This window comes from Panthera uncia, chromosome A2, assembly GCF_023721935.1.
Source record: "Panthera uncia isolate 11264 chromosome A2, Puncia_PCG_1.0, whole genome shotgun sequence".
NCBI classification, from domain to species: domain Eukaryota; kingdom Metazoa; phylum Chordata; class Mammalia; order Carnivora; family Felidae; genus Panthera; species Panthera uncia.
In genome coordinates this window covers 92,139,374-92,158,654 of record NC_064816.1, presented here as the reverse complement: position 1 = coordinate 92,158,654, position 19,281 = coordinate 92,139,374, and the positions used below count along the sequence as shown (strand labels likewise).

Sequence of the window (19,281 nt, the reverse complement as noted above, 5' to 3'; positions counted from 1 at the left end):
CGGCTTTATTTTTCAAACACAATGTTCTGTCTCTCAGCCAAGAATACTTATTTTAAAGAGTTGGAATGCAATTAATGTATTTGGAACACATGACTGATTAAAAATAGCAGCACTGTTAAGTTCTAACTTTGTTCTTTTGCCAGTTTTGAAGTTCCATGAGAGCAAAGGATTTAACGATCATAGTAACTAGATAAAACTGATGCTTATGTATGTTTGCCTGCTTTGTCTCCTTGAACATGTCCAAAACTGCATATGTAATCCAAATCAGGTACTGCTACAGGCATACATTTTCAGTTCAGTAGATCATTTACAAACCTGATATCACTTAAAGCTTTCTAAAGTATTTTACATATTAGCTTACTTTATTAGATACACTTACTCTCAGTGGAACTAGATATTTTTATTATTGAAGTATAATTAACATAGAGCGTTATGTTAGTTTCAGGTGTACAACATACTGATTCTACAATTCTATACATTACTAATGCTCACTGCAATAAGGGTAATCATCATTTGTCACCATACAGTATTATTACAATTACTATTGACTATATTTCCTATGTTGCCCTTTTCATCTTCGTGACTTATATATTTTATAACTAGAAGTTTGTACTTCTCAATCCCCTTTATCTATTTTACCCATTCCCCCACCCATCTGTTTTATTGTTTGTTCATTTGTTTTGTTTCTTAGATTCCACATATAAGTGAAATCACATGGTATGTGTCATCTTTCTCTGTCTTATTTCACTAGGTTCAGCCATATTGCTGCAAATGACAAGATTTCATTCTTTTCTATGGCTCCGTAATATTTTCTATGGCTCCATCTATCAATGGACATTTTAGGTTACTTCCATTATCTTAGTAACTATAATGTTGCAATAAATATAAAGGTGCATATATCTTTTCAAATTAGTGTTTCTGTTTTCTTGGGTAAATACCCAGTAGTGGAATTACTAGATCATATGGTAGTTCTATTTTTAGTTTTTTGAGGAAACTCTACACTGTTTTACACAGTGGCTGCACTGATTTCCATTCCCACCAAAAGTGTATGAGGGTTCCCTTTTCTCCATATCCACACCAGCACTTGTTATTTCTTGTCTCTCTGATACTAGCCATTCTGACGGGTGTAAGATAATATCTCATTGTGGTTTTGATCTGCATTTCCCTGGTCATTAGTGATACTGAACATCTTTTCATGTGTCCATTGGCCATCTGTATGTCCTCTTTGAAAAAAATGTCTACTCAGGTTCTCTGCCCATTTAAAAAAAATTTTTTTAATGTTTATTCATTCTTGAGGGAGAGAGCATGAGTAGGAAAGGGGGAGAAAGAGAGGGAGAGAGAGAGAATCCCAAGCGGGTTTCACACTGTCAACATAGATTCCGATGTATAGGGCTTGAACTCACAAACTGCAAGATCATGACCTGAGCCGAAGCCAGATCCTCAACTGACTGAGCAACCCAGGCACTCCTCTGCCCATTTTTTAATTGGATTTGTTGGGGGTTTTTGTGTGTTGAGTTCATGTAAATTTTTTTAATGTATTTTGGATGTTAACCCCTTATTACATAAGAGGTTTGAAAATATCTTCTCCCATTCACTAAGGTTGCCTTTTAGTTTTGTTGATGGTTTCCTTTCCTGTGCAAAAGTTTTTATTTTTGTGTAGTCTTAATAGTTTATTTTTACTTCTGTTTCTTTTGCCTGAGGAGACACATCCATAAAAATGTTGCTAAGGGCAATGTCCATTGCCTATGTTTTCTTTTAGGAGTTTTATGGTATTAGGTCTCACATTTAGGCATTTATTCCATTTTGGGTTTATATTGTGTATGGTGTAAAAAAGTGACCCAGTTTCATTCTTTTGGATGTAGCTGTCCAGTTTTCCCAACACCATTTATTGAAAAGACTGTCTTTTCCCCATTGTATATTCTTGCCTCTTTTGTCATAGATTAATTGGCCAGATAGGCATGGAGTTTATTCTGGGCAACAGGGTAGAGATATTCTGTTCCACTGATCCATGTTTCTATTTTTGTACCAGTACCGTACTGTTTTGATTACTATAGCTTTGCAGTATATCTTGAAATCTGCAACTGTGATGCCTCCAGTTTTGTCTTTCCAAGATTGATTTGGCTATTGAGGTCTTCATGGCTCCATGTAAATTTTAGGATTATTAGTTCTAGTTCTGTGAAAAGTGTTATAGAGCTTGCATTTGAATCTGTAGATTGCTTTGGGTAGTATGAACATTTTAACTATATTAATTCCTCCAATCCATGAGCATGGTGTATCTTTCCATTTCTTTGTGCTGTCTTCAATTTATTTCATCAGTGTATTATAGTTTTCAGACTATAAGTCTTTCACTTGCTTGGTTACATTTATTGGTAGATAATTTATTTCTTTTGGTGCAATTGTAAATGGGATCGTTTTCTTAATTTCTCTACTACTTTGTTACTAGTGTATAGAAGCACAACAGATTTCTGAATAATGATTTTGTATCCTGCAACTTAACTGTATTCATTTGTTAATTCTAATATTTTTTTGTGGCATGTTTAGGGTTTTCTATATATAGTATCATGTCATCTGCAAATAGCGACAGTTTTATTTCCTCCTTATCAATTTGATGCCTGGTTTTTTTTTTCTTATCTGATTATTTCAGCTAGAACTTGCAGTACTATGTTGAATAAAAGTGGTGAGAGTGGACATCCTTCTCTTGTTCTAATCTTACAGGAAAATTTTTTCACCACTGAGTACAATGTTAGCTTTGAGTTTTTCATAAATGGTCTTTATTATATTGAGGTATGTTCCCTCTAAACCCACTTTGTTGACAGTTTTTATCATGAACAGATTTCGAATTTTGTCAAACGCATTTCTGCATCTATTGAGATTATTATATGGTTTTTATCCTTCCTCTTGTTAATATGATGTATCACATGGATTGATTTGCAAATATTGAACCACACTTGTATCCCTGGAATGGAATAAATCCCACATGATTGTGGTGAATCATCCTTTTAATGTACTGTTGAATTTGATTTGCTTATATTTGTTGAGGACTTCTGTATCTATGTTCATTAGAGATATTGGGTTGCACTTTTTAAATTTTTTAACGTTTATTAAACATTTATTTTTCTTAATGTTTTTTAATTCATTTTTTAGACAGAGAGAGACAGAGTGCAAGCAGAGGAGGGAAAAAGAGAAAGGGAGACACAGAATCTGAATCAGGCTCCAGGCTCCAAGCTGTCAGCACAGAGCCTGACGTGGGGCTCTAACTCATGAACCTCAAGAACATGACCTGAGTTGAAGTTGGACATTCAACTGGCTGAGCCACCCAGGCGCCTGCACTTTTCTTTTTTTATCATGGTTTTGTCTGGTTTTGGTATCAGAGCAATAATGGTCTCATAGGGTAAATTTGGAGGTTTTCCTTCCTCTTCTATTTTTAAGAATAGTTTGAGAAGAATAAACATTAGCTCTTCTTTAAATGTTTGGTAGAATTCACCTGTGAAGCCGTCCGGTTTTAGACTTTTGTTTGTTGGGAGTTTTTAAATTACCAGTTTAGGGGCACCTGGGTGGTTCATTTGGTTAAGCATCTGACTCTTGGTTTCGGCTCAGGTCATGACTTCATGGTTTCATGAGTTCGAGCCCCACATCAGGCTCCGTGCTGACAGTGTGGAGCCTGCTTGGAATTCTCTCTCTCCCTCTCTCTGCCTCTACCCCACTCACACTGTCTCTGTCTCTCTCAAAAATTAATTAAAAAATTTTTTAATAATATAAATAAATTACCAGTTCAATTTCATTACTAGTAGTAAGTCTGTTCAAATTTTCAATAATCATTTTCAATAATTTTCAATAAGCAGCCGACTTTGGCTCAGTTCATGATCTCACTGTTCCTGAGTTCAGGCCCTGCATCAGGCTCTGTGCTGACAGCTCAGAGCCTGGAGCCTGCCTTAGATTCTGTGTCTCCCTCTCTCCCTCTGCCCCTTCCCCACTCATGCATGCACACTCTCTCTCAAAAATAAACAAACATTAAAAAATATTTTTTTAGGGGCACCTGGGTGGCTCAGTCAGTTGAGGGTCCAACTTCAACTCAGGTCATTATCTCATGGTCCGTTAGTCTGTGAGTTCGAGCCCTGCGTTGGGCTCTGTGCTTACAGCTCAGAGTCGGGAGCCTGCCTCGGATTCTGTGTCTCCCTCTCTCTCTGCCCCGCCCTCACTCACACTCTGTCTCTCTCTGTCTCTCTCTCTCTCTCAAAAATAAATAAACATTAAAAAAAATTCAGACTTTCTATTTCTTCCTGATTCAGTTTTGGAAGATAGTATTCTTCTAGGAAATATATCCATTTCTTCTAGGTTGTCCAATCTGTTGGCACATAATTTTTCATAATATTCTCTCATAATCCTTTGTATTTCTGTAATATGGATTGTTATTTCTTCGCCTTCATTTCTTATTTTATTTATTTGAGTCCTGTCTCTTTCTTCTTCTTCTTTTTTTTTTTTTTTTTTTTTTTTTTTTTTTGTGAGGGTAGGAGCGTCAAAATCAAGAATCAGACACCTAGCCGACTCAGCCACCCAGGTGCACCATCTCTCTCTTTTTTCTTATTAAGTGTGGCTAAAGGTTTATCAATTTTGTTTATCTTTTCAAATAATCAGTTCTTGGTTTCATGATATTGATTGTTTGCTTGTTTTTTAGTCTCTATTTCATGTATATTCATTCTAATCTTTATTATTTCCTTTCTTCCACTAGCTTTGAGCTTTGTTTGTTCTTCATTTTCTAGTTCCTTTAGGTGTAAACTTCGGTTGTTTAGTTGAGATTTTTCTTGTTTCTTGAGATAGAACTGTATCACTATAAACTTCCTTCTTAGAACTGCTTTTGCTGCATCCCAAATATTTTGGAGCATTGTGTTTTCATTTTCATTTGTCTTCGTGTATTTTTGGATTTCTTCCTTGACACACTGGTTGTTTAGTAGCATGTTGTTTAGCTTCCATGTGTTTGAGAATTTTTTAGTTTTTTCCTTGTAATTAATTTCCAGTCTCATACCATTATGGTCAAAAAATATGTTTGATATGATTTCAGTTTTCTTAAATGTATTGAGACTTGTTTCATGGCCTGCCATGTGATCTATCTTGGGAGAATGTGGATCTAGACTTGGGTAATAACAATCAGGCATAATTTAGAGGTTTCTCAACACAATAAACTTTTCTTGCCCAAACTATGAACCTTATGCTTCCCCAAATTCTTTCTGAATTTTATCCTCTAGAACAGGTTCTTTACAGAAAAAATCTTTTTCTGTTAAATTTATTTATTTTGTTTGTGGGTTTTTGCCCAAACCTTAAAAAACCATTTCTGCCTTGCCAGTTCATGAGACCAAATGTATCAAAATATTTCTTTCCTCTGCTTCTGTGCTCCTAGAAAAATTAAATTAAATAACTATTAATTGGTTCAATTAAAATTTTGATGGGGCCTTACACTTAACCAAATACACTTCTATTCTCTTTACTTAGCTCCCAGTTATTCTCCATGGCTTCTCTCTTAGACTGAAGTAATGATGGAACCCCTTGCTTCAGAAAAAATACAATCCACATTGCCTCCAATCAACTCCAGACTTCTGTACTATTAGTTACTCTCTCTTCCCTCTTGAAATTCTCACTTTGTTCTCTTCCTTCAGGCTATAAACAGACTTAAGTTTCTCTGAATCTAAAACTTTTTAGATGACTACATAGATATAACATAAGAAGAGGAGTGCGTGGGTGGCTCAGTTGGTCAAGCAGCTGACTCTTGATGTCAGCTCAGGTCTTGATCTCAAGGTCGTGAGTTCAGTCCCACATGGGACTCCATGCTGGACAGAAAGCCTACTTAAAAAAAGAGAGACAGAGAAAGAGAGAGGGGGAAATAAAACAAGAAGTAAGTCTTGTTTCTTCTGTGCATTCTCTGTCAACCATCAACCCTTTCTCTTATTTTTTAACTGGCTTATTAAAAGGGTAATCTATACAGACCATTTAATGTCCAATGAATTCTTAAAATCTGATTTCTTCCTTATAATTCTACACAAATAATCTTGGCCCTCTTTCTCACTAATCTTTTTATTGAATTTGACCTGGTTGAATGCTCCCCAGTGTTGGGAGGGTGCCTTGGTTTCTTTCCGGCTTTATGTTTTCATGTGAAGCAAAGACCACTAGGGTAGTACTTTCTTTGCTCTCCTAGGGAAGGAGTGAATTTTTTGATTGATGAGTTTGGGAGAAGGAGCAGAGTTTGCTTTCTCCATAACAGGGAATGACTTCAATAAATTATAATAAATCCATATGATGCTTCCTCAGCATCTACTTGCATGAGAGCACCACACATTCTTTCTTGCCTTCTCTTGCTGTAAGTGGAGGTTGTCACTTACTGACATTGGAAAACTAGACAGTTCTGTTAGCTAAGCAGGCTTGCTAACAGCAATATCTGGTTCTGATTTCTATTTGCCTTTCTCCATTAGTGCCAAAGTCATAGGGTAGATAGGTGTTTTTTTATTGGCCCTTCTCCCTCAACTTCAAAACCACCCTCTTTAGCCTCCTCTTATGACTTTCATGTCTTCTCCCTTTGCACATATCTATAGGTGCTATTTTGCAGGACAAATTACATTGCATTCTTAATATTTTTCTAATTCTTAAAGTATTTCTTGTTATAGAAAATGTTTTAAATAAAAAATTATGAAAATAAATGTAAAAATTTATAAACTTAGAACCCAGAGATGTCCACCTTTAACATTTTGGAAGCTTTCCATCTAGTCTTCTTTTTCTGTGTATAATAAAAAAATTATATATATATATTCAATGTTAGGATCAAACTTTACATACTTTTGTATTCTGGTTATTTTTTAAGTTTACAGTGAATATTTTTCTATGTCATTAAATATTCTTGTAAAATATGATTTTTAGTGCCTGCATAATATTCCATCATAATTCATTTAAACCATTTTCTATTATTGAACAATGTTCCCTTTTTTTTTCTGTTAAATACAGTAGCTATTATCCGTTCATGTTTATTACATGCCAAGAACTATCTTATGTCTTTTTACAAAGGTTGCCTCATTATTTATTCAAACAATCCAATGAGGAGGTGATGTTATCACTGTCTTACAGAAGAGGAAATTGAGGTTCAAACACTTGATCAACACAAACAGCTGACTGTTTGCCACAAAGGCAGAGTATAATCCCTGTTTCTTCTGACACCAGTACCTATGCTTGGAATCACCTCTCTATACACCATCTCTAAACAGTGATGTGATGAACATCCTAGCACATCAATGATTATAATCTTAAGCTTTTCGAACACTTTTCAGTCACATAAGTCCATCCTTTTCATTGTAAACAATCAGAATATCAGATAAGCACATACTTTTCAAAAGATTCACCCCTACATCACACAATCCTCAAAAACAAAGTCAAGAGGAATTAAGAAGTAAATATTTTTAAATTTTTTAAATGTTTATTTATTTTTGAGAGAGAGAGAGACAGACCATGAGTTGGGGAGGGGCAGAGAGAGAGGGAGATAGAATCTGAAGCAGGCTCCAGGCTCCAAGCTGTCAGCACAGAGCCTGACACGGGGCTCAAACTCACAAACCGTGAGATCATGATGAGTTGACGTCGCACACTTAACCCACTGAGCCACCCAGGCACCCAAAAAGTAAATATTTTAAATATATACAAAATGTGGAAGATAATATGGGAAAATATATTTGTAAATTTAACATTAAATGAGATATAATCTCTAGATGCAATAAAGGAAAGGACTAACAGAACTATAGAAAAATTTAACTCTATTAAAAAGTATACACCAATCAGTGGACACAGCTTGGATTAGTCTGCCCAGTGCTTAATTACCCCCATTTAAGCAACAGCTGATTCCTATTTGGCCACCTACCCTCACCCTACTCTTACCTATTATTTTTCCAATGCAGTTGATTCCACCCCTGGTTCCAGGGTGGTCAGGTGATCTGTTCCTAGTAATAAAAGCAACACAGCTACCTAGCAGTGATTAAGAAATGGACAGAAAATCCAAGTCAGAAATATCAAAGCCAAATTCAATTGCTGGCTCTGGGAGAAGTAGATCTTCCCTCTTCCACTGGACTTGGTGTTGGGATGATGTGAGCTGGGAAATGCAAAGTCAAACCTGAGAGCAAAGCTATCACAATTTAAGGCAGAACACAAACTCCATAGAGACAGGGATTTTTGTCTGTTTGGTTCACTCAGTGATGAAATTTTAGTTCCTAGAATATTGGTTGTACAAATTAGGCACTTAAATATCAGTTAAATGAATGAATAAACTGAGAGAGAAAGAAGTTAAGTCTTGATGACATGATTGAAATCCTGATTCCACTTGTAACTGGCACCAGTCCATCCCTGAGTTTTTAGATATATTAACAATATATTTCCATTTTTACTTAAACCAGTTTCAGTTGACTTTTCTGTCATTTGCAACTTGCTGTGGTCTGAATATTTGTGTGCCTGCTAAAATGCATATGTTGAATTCCTAACCCCCAAAGGTGATAGTAGTAGTTAAGTGTAGTCTTTGAGAGGTGATTGGGTCAGGAGGGTGGAGCCAGTGTGGATGGGAATAGTACTTTTATAAAAGAGATGCCATTTATCGTTGCTGTTTTATACAGTCAATATTAATTTACATTTGCCCATTTATTTACTCTCCCATTTCTCTTACTGTCATTTCTACATCTCTGCTTCCATCTGTTATTATCTTGGCTTTTTTTTTTCTCTCTCTCTCTCTTTAGTGTAAGGCAGCTGGTGGCACATTCTCTCAATTTTTGTCTGAAAATTAATTTACTTCATTTTTATTTTTAAAAGATATTTTCAGGGGCACCTGCATGGCTCAGTCGGTTGAGTGTCCCACTCTTGACTTCGGCTCAGGTCATGATCTCACAGTTCCTGAGATTGAGCCCCAAAGTCAGGTTCTGTGCCAGAGATTGCATGCAGCCTGCTTGGAATTCTCTCTCTCCCTCTCTCTGCCCCTTCCTGCTTGCACACTCCCTATCTCAAAGAAGGAATGAATGAATGAATGAATGAACGAGTAAATAAATAAATAAATAAATAAACTTTAAAGGATATTTTCACTGGGCATAGAATTCTAGACTGGCATTTTCTCCCCAACACTTTGAAGACATCATTCCATATATTTTCTGTAGTTCAATGTTTCTGTTGAGAATTCAACTATCATATTTTTTGTTCCTTTAAGTAAGTACTTTCTGCTACCTCTGACTGCTAAGATTCTTTTTCTTGAGAGAGAGAGGGTAAGAGACAGGGAGCGTGCCTGTGCAAGCAATGGGGAGGAAAGGGTAGAAAGAGAGGGAGAGAAAATCCCAAGTAGGTGCTGATGTGGAGCTTGATCCCACGAACCATGAGATCATGACCTGAGCCAAAATCAAGAGTTGGATGCTCAAACTGACTGAGCCACCCAGGCACCCCTGACTGCTAAGATATTTTAAATTGCCTTTTATTTTCAAAGTTTTACTAAGATTGACCTAGGTATCGTTTTCTAAGGATTTATCCTGCTGTCATTCTGATACCTTCTTGAATAATGTTCATTGGTTTTGAACATTTTCAGACATTATTTGTTCCTGGTTGCTTCTGCCCCATTCTCTTGCTAGTCTTCTTCTGTAAGTTAGATATTTTCACTCTATCTCCTGTATTTCTTATTCCAATATTTTTTATATTCCATTCTTTTTTACTCCATGCTCTGTTTTGGATTTTTTCACCTATCTACCTTCTAGTTCTTTATTATTTACTTCAACTGTGTGCAATCTAAGGTTATTAATAAAAATAAATAAAGGGAACAATAGAGATCCCACAGAGCAAGAAAAATATCCAATGGGAAAAGGACTATCTCTTCAATTAATGGTGTTGGAAAAACTGGACAGCAACATGCAAAAGAATGAAAATGGACCACTTTCTTACACCACGCACACAAATAAATTCAAAATGGATGAAAGACCTCCATGTGAGATAGGAAACTATCAAAATCCTAGAGAAGGACACAAGCAGTAACCTCTTTGACATCGATTGTAGCAACTTCTTACTAGGCATGTCTCCTGAGGCAAGGGAAACAAAAGCAAAAATAAACTATTGGGACTTCATCAAAATAAAATCTTCTGCATGGTGAAGGAAACAATCAATAAAACTAAAAGGCAGCCTTAGGAATGGGAGAAGGTATTTGCAAATGACATATTTGATAAAAGGGTTAGTATCCAAAATAAATAAAGAACTTATAAAAACTCAAACTTATAAGAACTTATAAGAACTCAATAAAGAACTTATAAAAACTTATAATCCAGCCTTAAAAAAGGCAGAAGACATGAGAAGACATTTTTCTCAAAGAAAACATACAGATGGCTAACAGACACATGAAAAGATGCTCAACATCACTCATCATCAGGGAAATACGAATCCAAACTACAACGAGATATCACCTTACACCTGTCAGAATGGCTAAAATTAACAATACAGGAAACAACAGGTATTGGCTGACGGGGATGCAGAGAAAGGAGAACCCTCTTGCACTATTGGTGGGAATGTAAACTGGTGCAGCCACTCTGGAAAACAGTGTGGAGGTTCCTCAAAAAGTAAAAAATAGAGGGGTACCTGGGTGGCTCAGTCTGTTGAGCATCCAGCTTCAGCTCAGGACATGATCTCACAGTTCCTGATTTTGAGCCCTGCATCCTTGCTGCAGTCAGTTCAGAGCCTGCCTCAGATCTTCTGTCCCCCTCTCTCTGCCCCTTCCGTACTTGCGCTGTCTCAAAAATAAATAAATCTTTAAAAAAAAAGTTAAAAATAGAGCTACCTTGAAGCACCTGGGTGGCTCAGTCGGTGGTGTCCGAATCTTGATTTCAGCCCAGGTCATGATCTCACAGTTTGCAGGATCAAGTCCCACATTAGACTCTGCCATGATAGTGCAGAGCCTGCTTGGGATTCTCTGTCTCCCTCTCTGTCTGCCCCTCCCCTGCTTGCTCTCTCTCTGTGTCTCTCTCTCTCTGTCTCTCTCAAAAATTAAAAAATAAGCATTAGAAAAAAAAGAGCTACCTTATGATCCAGCAATTGCACTATGAGGTATTTACACCAAAGATACAAAAATACTGATCCGAAGGGATACATGCACCCCAATGTTTATAGCAGCATTATCAATAATAGCCAAACTATGAAAAGACCCCAAATGTCTACCAACTGATGAATGGATAAAAAATATGTGATATATATATACAATGGAATATTACTCAGCCATCAGAAAGAATGAAATCTTACCATTTGCAACAACGTGGATAGAACTAGGATGTATTATGCTAAACAAAATAAGTCAGAAAAAGACAAATACCATATGATTTCACTTATATGTGGAATTTAAGAAACAAAACAAATAAACATAGGGGAATAAGAGAAGCAAACCAAGAAACAGACTCTTTATAAATATAGAGAACAAACTGATGGTTGCTGAAGGGGAAGTGGGGGTGGGGGGATGAGCTAAATGGATGATGGGGATTAAGAAGGGGTTTTGTTATGATGAGCACTGGGTGTTAAAAGTAAGTGATGAATCACTGTTCTACACCTGACACTAATATTACCCTGCATGTTAACCAACTGGAATTGAAATAAAAATTTGAAGAGGGGCGCCTGGGTGGCTCAGTTAAGCATCTGACTCTTGATTTCGGCTCGGGTCATGATCTCACAGTTCATGAGTTCGAGTTCCACATTGGGTTCTGTGCTGACAGTGCAGAGCCTCCTTGAGATTTTGTCTCTCTCTGCAACTCCCCCCTTGCACACACTGTCTCTCTCTCAAAAATATATAAATGTTAAAAAAAAATTGGAGAAAAAAAAAAAGCATGGAAAGTTCTAAAAAAAAAAAATAATAAGAGAGAGAGATCTCACTTCCAGCCCCTTCTCCCTATGAAGATACAAGGAGAAGTTTGTGACCCAGAAGAGAGCCCTCACCTGACCATGCTGGTACCCGATCTCTGACTTTCAGCCTCCAGAACTGTCAGCAATAGATTTGTTTTTTATAAGCTACTCAGTCTATGGGTTTTTTAATAGCAGCCCAAACAGACTAAAAAAGAAAATTAGTCCAAAGATGGAGTTGCTGCTTTAACGAATACCTAAAAATGTGCAAGCAGCTTTAGAACCGGATAATGGGCAGAGGCTGAAAGAGTTTTGAGGTGCATGCCAGAGAAAGCCTACGCTGCTATGAATGGACTGTAAAGAGCAAGTTTGGCAAGAGCTCAGATGAGGAAAGCTGTAGAGAAAGCCTCCATCTTCTTAGAGAATACCTAAGTGGTTGTTAGCAGCATGTTGGTAGAAACACGGATAATAGAGGTCATCCTGTTGAGGTCTCAGACAGAAATGAGGAACATGTTGTGTTAACTTGAGGAAAGGCCATCCTTGTTATACAGTGGATAAGAGCTTAACTCATTGTGTTCTTGTCCTCATGTTTTGTGGAAGGTAGAATTTGTAAGCAATGAAAAGTAGATGTTTGACTGAAGAAATTTGTAAGCAAAGTTCCGAAGGAGCAGCCTGGTTTCTTTTGAATGTATATAGTAAAATTCGAAAAGAGAGAAACAATTTAAAGGTGGAATTATTAATCAAAAAGAATGCAAAAATTAAATTGGAGAATTCTCAGCCTATCTATGTATAAAGAAATAAGAAAGCTTGTTTGGGAGAGAACACAAGGAGTGGGGCCAAATTTGGTAAGGAAATTAGTCTGGATTGACCAACTCAACAGAAAATAGGAGCTATTCATCAAGACAATGGGTAGATTGGTGGGCCTTCCAAAGAGAAGCCAGGACCTATTGTTCAAGACAATGGAAGAATCACCCAAAGGCAGTTCCAGATTGGCCCTACCTTCACAGGTCCAAAGTTCAAGGGCCCCAGGGCAGATCTATTTCAAAGCCTCACAGTGCAGGCTGTGCTCCCCCAAAAGCAGGAGCCACACCCCTTAGCCTCCAGGTGCTGTGCAAGGAGGCCAAGGCAATTGACACAATGGAGGGGAGAGGCAGTAAACCTTGGCAGAGCCCCTCCGGAGATCAGAGTACATTAGCCTGAGCAGGGTGAAAGGCAAGGCCAGGTAAGAATCACAGGATTGAGACCTGTTTCAAATAGCTGCATAGCACCAACATTAAATTCATGAATCATTCAGTTTATTGCACAATTTTATCACACAAGTTACTCAACACAATAAAGTTAGAAGGGAATTAATGAACCACTCCAAAGAGGATACAAGAAGGAGGCATCACAGTGTGAGGGGAGAGGCACCGGTCCCATTGTTGTTCCTATAACAAGTGTTGGCCTGGACTGCAGTTAGGTGGCCTTCTGCGCCTGCCAGAGTCTCTGGCAGCTCCTGTGTGGAAAGCCTGTGAACATAACACAGCACAGAAGGTCGGTCAGCCCTCTGGCCGCTGCTAGACAGCTCCTTCTTTTAAGGGTCCACTGAGCTGGGTGTAACGGTTCTGCCCGATGGTCTTTGCCATATCAGCTCAGTCCACTAGGTCTCACCCAAGTCTCTCTGTGGACCTTTCTTAATAAGTTTTACTTATCTATCAGTCACAGAGCTTATCTACAGAGGCACACTCGAAGTCCTACATCTCACGTTGACAACTGTTATGGGAGTTCACATTGGCCACTGTGACTCCATCTTGTCTTACTCTGACTTAGCTTATTCTCTATCTTCTATGACTAGGAATCACATATAAAGTATTTCACACCATGACACAGCCACTAGCCATTAGCCAGTGGGAACATGGATATTTCCACCGAGATTTGGAAGGATGGGGTCTCCCAGAGCAGTGGGCTCAGGAGGGGGAGGGGCCACTTCAGAGAGATCTGACTAGGGCAATGACCCCTGCCCCCGAGAGAGGCATGGGACCCCAATCCATGAGAGCTGCTGTATGGACTGCACCAGCAAAGCTGTGGGAGCAAAACCACCTGGAGCCTCGGGGGCCCCAACTTTCACCCCAGTTTGTCGAGAAGGTGGGACCTCTGCCCCATTGGGGTTTAAGATTTTGGACTTGCTGAGGAACTATTACCCGTATCTTCTTTCCTATTTCTCCCTTTTGGAATGGAAATGTCTGTCCCATGCCTGTCCCTCCTTCGAAGCACATAATTTATTTGATTTCACAAGTTCATAGCTGGAGAGCAATTTGCCAAAACATGAGTGTCTCACCCATATCTAATTCAGATGATATTTAGATGAGACTTTGGACTTAGGCTTTTGAGTTGATGCTGGAACAAGACTTCTGGGGCTATTGGGGTGCAATGAATGTATTCTGCATATGAGGACATAAATTTGGGGGACCTAGGGGTGAAATGCTGTGGTCTGAATGTTTGGGTCCCCTCCAAATTCAAATGTGGAAATCCTAATCTCCAAAGATAAAAGTATTAAGAGACTGGGCCTTTGGGAAGTGATTAATTCATGAAGGTAAAGCCCTCATGAATGCATTTCACATCCTTACAAAAGAGGCTCCAGAGAGATCGTTTGCCCCTTCCTGCAAGGGAGGACACACTGAAAGGTGCCACCTATGAACCAGGAACCCTCACCTGGCCATGCTGGAACTTTGATCTTGGACTTTCCAACTTCCAGAACTGTGAGAAATAAACTTTTGTTGTTTAGAAGCCACCCAGTCTGTGGTATTTTGTTACAGCAGCTGAACAGACTAAGATACAACTAATAGAGTCTTATAAACAGATATAGCCAAGTTCAAAGTTAAATGATAAAGAGCAGATGCAAACACTTGCTACAAACATAACAGACATAACAGCACATAAAGCATTTCTTCAAATCAATTAAGACAACTATCTAATAGAAAAAATATGCAAAGGAAATAAGCAAGCAATTTATAGAAGTAATACAAATGAAGCATGTGAAAAAAAGTTCAACATCACTACTAACCTAGTAAATATAAGCTAAAACAACAGTGTGATGTAATTTTGAAAATATAACTGGCAAACTTTTAAAAGATTGACAAGGTCTAATATTAAGATTGTGAGCAAACTGTCTCTTCTGTGAGTAAACTAGTGAAGCCTTTTTTAGAAAACAACATGGCAATATCTATCACAATTCTAGACGTGCATACCCTTCAATCCAGGATTTCTATGTCTAAGTATCAGAGTCCTTGAGAAGCATCTGCATCCAGTATATGACCAGAGACAAGTACAAAGGCATTTACTACAGCATTGTTTGTAATAGCCAAAAATCAAGAATGGTCAAATAAATGACAGTAGACTTCTATGCATCATTTAAAAAGGTTGAGGGGCACCTGGGTGGCTCAGTCGATTAAGTTTCTGACTCTTGATTTCCACTCAAGTCACACTCTCATGGTTTATGAGTTCAAGCCCTGTACAAACAGCACAGAGCCTGCTTGGGATTCTCTCCCTCTCCCTTCTCTCTCTGCTCCTCCCCTGTACTTGCTTGTGCACTCTCTCTCTTTCTCAAAATAAATAAACTAAAATTAAATTAAATTAAATTAAATTAAAAAGTTGAAGTAGAGCTTTATATACTGCTTGAAAAGATCTCTAAAATATGTATATAAAATAAAAACATAACTACAAAATAATATGTATAAGCAGAAATATCCTATTTATATAATAAAAATTATTTGTGTGGGTAAATATACATACCTATATTGAGAAAAATCAGGAATGATGCACATCAATTCTCAACAGAGTTGATTAACATCTATGAGCATCAAGATATGGACAAAGTGAGATGTTAACTTCTTACCCTATACTCCTAGAGGAAATCTCTGTTAATATCACTTTATTCTTCAAGACCCTTTCTAAGCACTTATTACCCAAATATCACCAGGCTTCAAAGTACTAGGGTTTTTTGTTGGCTTGTTACTACCATGTTAAAAAATGTAAGAACATGGAAAGGAGTTGCCCTTGTGCAGTTGCCCTTGCCCCAGGGCCACGTGTGCTGCTGGAGTCGCTCACCCTCACACAGTTCTGTTCAAGTTTCAGCAGCGCACAGTACAATCCTGGCTCCCCATTTGAACTACATTCAAATGTAGTGCTTCACTGTGCTTCACTCAGGCCGGTATCTCCACTCCAGTGTCACCTCCTCAGCAACTTTTAGGACCTATGCTCATCCTTCCCCTGAAAGTGGACAGGCATATGGCTATTCTTCCTGGGTTAGGCTCTCTTGGGGGGTTTCCATAACAGGGTGCCTTGGGCCCTAAAGTGTTACAGCTCTTTTTAGCTTCACACATAACACATCCTTTCTTCCACCAGGGTGCATCTCAGAGAGAATAGCTAGGTGGTCACTTTGAAATTAACAAAAGCTACTGAAGACTCAGAATTACTTTTGAATTTTTTTTTTCAACGTTTATTTTATTTTTGGGACAGAGAGAGACAGAGCATGAACAGGGGAGGGACAGAGAGAGAGGGAGACACAGAATCGGAAACAGGCTCCAGGCTCCGAGCCATCAGCCCAGAGCCCGACGCGGGGCTCGAACTCACGGACCGTGAGATCGTGACCTGGCTGAAGTCGGACGCTTAACCGACTGCGCCACCCAGGTGCCCCAGTCAGAATTACTTTTGGAGGAATTTATCATGCAGATACTCACGCATAGGTAAGAAATGACTTTTGTGCAAAGTTATTCTCTGTAGCATTGTTTGTAATAGCCAAAGATTAGAAACAACCCAAATGTTGATCAAAAGTAACTGGTTAAATAAATGATAATATGTCTATATCATAGAACATTAAACAACTGTAAAAAAGAATGAAGAAGCTTTCATTATACCAATAGGAAAAGAAGCCCAAGATAAACATACAAACAAAAAACAAGGTGCAGAATGGTATGTAAAATATGCTGCCTTTGGAAGCAAATGAAGAAAAATAAGAATCTATTTGATTTTGCTTGTATATGCTTGAACAAACTGTGGTAATTTATGTAGTAAATTAAGGACAGTGCTTACCAATGGTAGAGACTGGGTAAGAATTGGTTAGATAAAGGACAAGAATGGTGGGGAGACATTTTACTGTATATCATTAATATTCTTTGGTTTTTAAACCATATTTATGTTTACTCTATTCAGCCTTCAGATTTTCTTTTCTTAAAGTCAAGTCCTTGCCACAGACCTACGTAAGAAAAATCCTTGCAAGTTGGCTTTCTGGCCCCAATCCTTGTTATATTTTCATTTTGTTTTTCTTCTCCCCAGAGGTTCCTCTAGGAATTTTTTTATTTAATCAATGTAAATGGTTATGGGACAGATAGAGCACAGGCCTTTTCAATCTGATCTCCCCTTGCTCAGGATAAACTCTGTTTTACACACTGAATAGAGTAAATAGAGTGTAAATAGAGTATATAACGACATATGCGTACATAATAACATGTATCGTGTTTGCATAAATGAATACTCTTTGGGTTACAAATACCAGAAATTCAACTCAAACTCTTATAATAATCCTGAGATTCCCCATGCACACCAAGGGCATGAAAGCACTTAATAAAATTCCTAACTTCCAGGGTTGATGGAAATATGAAATAAATTAATGCAGAGATAAAGAGCTTGGTCATGCAGCTACTTCATAGTAAATAGAAAATAAATGTTAGTTATTGTTATCATTTGTGGCCATTTTAAAGCATAATATTCATTCTTTTGTGCCACATGTCTGAGTATTGTTTATAAATGTGCAGGATCTATTATACAAGTTACAAAATAAGTTGTAGGTTTTAGGGTTAGTCTTTTACTTGCACACACAAATTTTTATATGGAAAGACAAAAAAAAGTCCACAGTAAATTTTGAAAAATTTTAAATGGTTAAACAAATTTAATTCAAACTTCCAAGTGTAATTGAGACCTAGAGTATAGGAAAACGCCAAGCAGGAGAAAATAGGGGATTCCGAATGGTGCCTGATAAACACTCATTCAAGATCTCAAATACTCACACAGGGGGAAAGATGAATGATTTGATTGGGCAGCAGTTATTGTTAAAGGAAAATAAAGTGGAAGAAACTGAAATATTTAGGTACCTATCAAGAAGTGATGAAAGCCAGCTGTGGAAAAAGATGCTGTAAGGGAGTTTCTGTATTGCAAAGGAAATAGCTGCACAATGTCAAGAAGGGAATCAGTGAGATACAAAGCAAGGAAACCCACTGCAATAAGATGCCATATTCACAAAAGTATTATTCACACATAATCTCAACATTTTCTCCCTACTGTGCTGTGGTTTGAAAATTTTGCTTCATTACTCATGAATTTACCTCCAAACATTTGTGGCTCTAACTCATTAATTTTAATATTTGTCTTCTAAAATATTTTTATATTTGTCTCTTGGGATCCCAGGAATGTACTGTGGTATGTCTCTTGTTCCACAGGTTGTATTTATTAGTTGAGATGGGAATGGAAAGTGGAATGTCTGTGGTAATTTTCAGAAGATAATATGTCAGTGCTAAAATCTGAATGTCTAGAATGTCTAGATTCCTACACATTTGTGACAACAATAAATCAATGATTTTGAATTATTCTTAACGTATATTTAAATATCGAATAGCTTTTATATACTGGAAGATAGACCTGTTGGCATCACCTTTCTTGTAATAAATATGATCATGGTGATGGTGTTGATGATAGCAAACTAAAATTTTCTGTTTTTAAAAAATATTTTGAGGTTTAGCTATAAGAAGTCCACTGAAACGTTTTGCTGTTAAGATATGTAACAACTAGAATATGAAACTAACTGTACGTGTAGCCACAGTTAATGTTTGTGCTCCTTGAAACTTTAAGTGTTTTGAAGCAGTATTGTGGACTGGAAAACCATAATAAGTGCCCTGAAACTAGCTCATTTTAGACATTCATCAACAACATTTTGATGGTTAATTTTATGTGTCAACTTGAATGGGCCACAGGGTGCCCAGATATTTTGTTAAAAATTATTTCTGGGGCACCTGGGTGGCTCAGTTGGTTAAGCGTCTGACTTTGTTTCAGGTCATGATCTCACCATTCGTGAGTTCAAGCCCTGCATCAGGCTCTGTGGCGACAGCTTGGAGCCTGGAGCCTGCTTCGGATTCTGTGTCTCCCTCTCTCTCTGACCCTCCCCCACTTGCACTCTGTCTCTGTCTCTCTCTGTCAAAAATAAATAAACATTAAAAAGTTTGAAAAAAAACATTTTTTTCTGGGTGCATCTGTGAGGGTATCTCTGGATAAGGCTCACATTTGAATTGGTAGACTGAATAAAGCTGATGGCCTTCCCCATTGTGGGTGGGCCTCGTCCAATCTGTTGAAGACATAAATAGCATAAAAAGTTAGGAAAGGATTATTTCTCTC

The 19,281-nt window shown here is 37.7% G+C and overlaps 1 long non-coding RNA gene across 3 annotated transcripts in view; it reads left to right on the top strand.

Moving 5' to 3' along the window:
• Positions 1-16,318, top strand: part of LOC125930819 (uncharacterized) — a 149,682-nt gene extending 133,364 nt beyond the window's left edge. For all 3 annotated transcript variants that reach the window (XR_007460261.1, XR_007460259.1, XR_007460260.1), the window contains one exon: positions 16,243-16,318. This is a non-coding gene — a long non-coding RNA (uncharacterized LOC125930819). The remainder of the gene's footprint in view (positions 1-16,242) is intronic.
• The last annotated feature ends 2,963 nt before the right edge of the window (positions 16,319-19,281 follow it).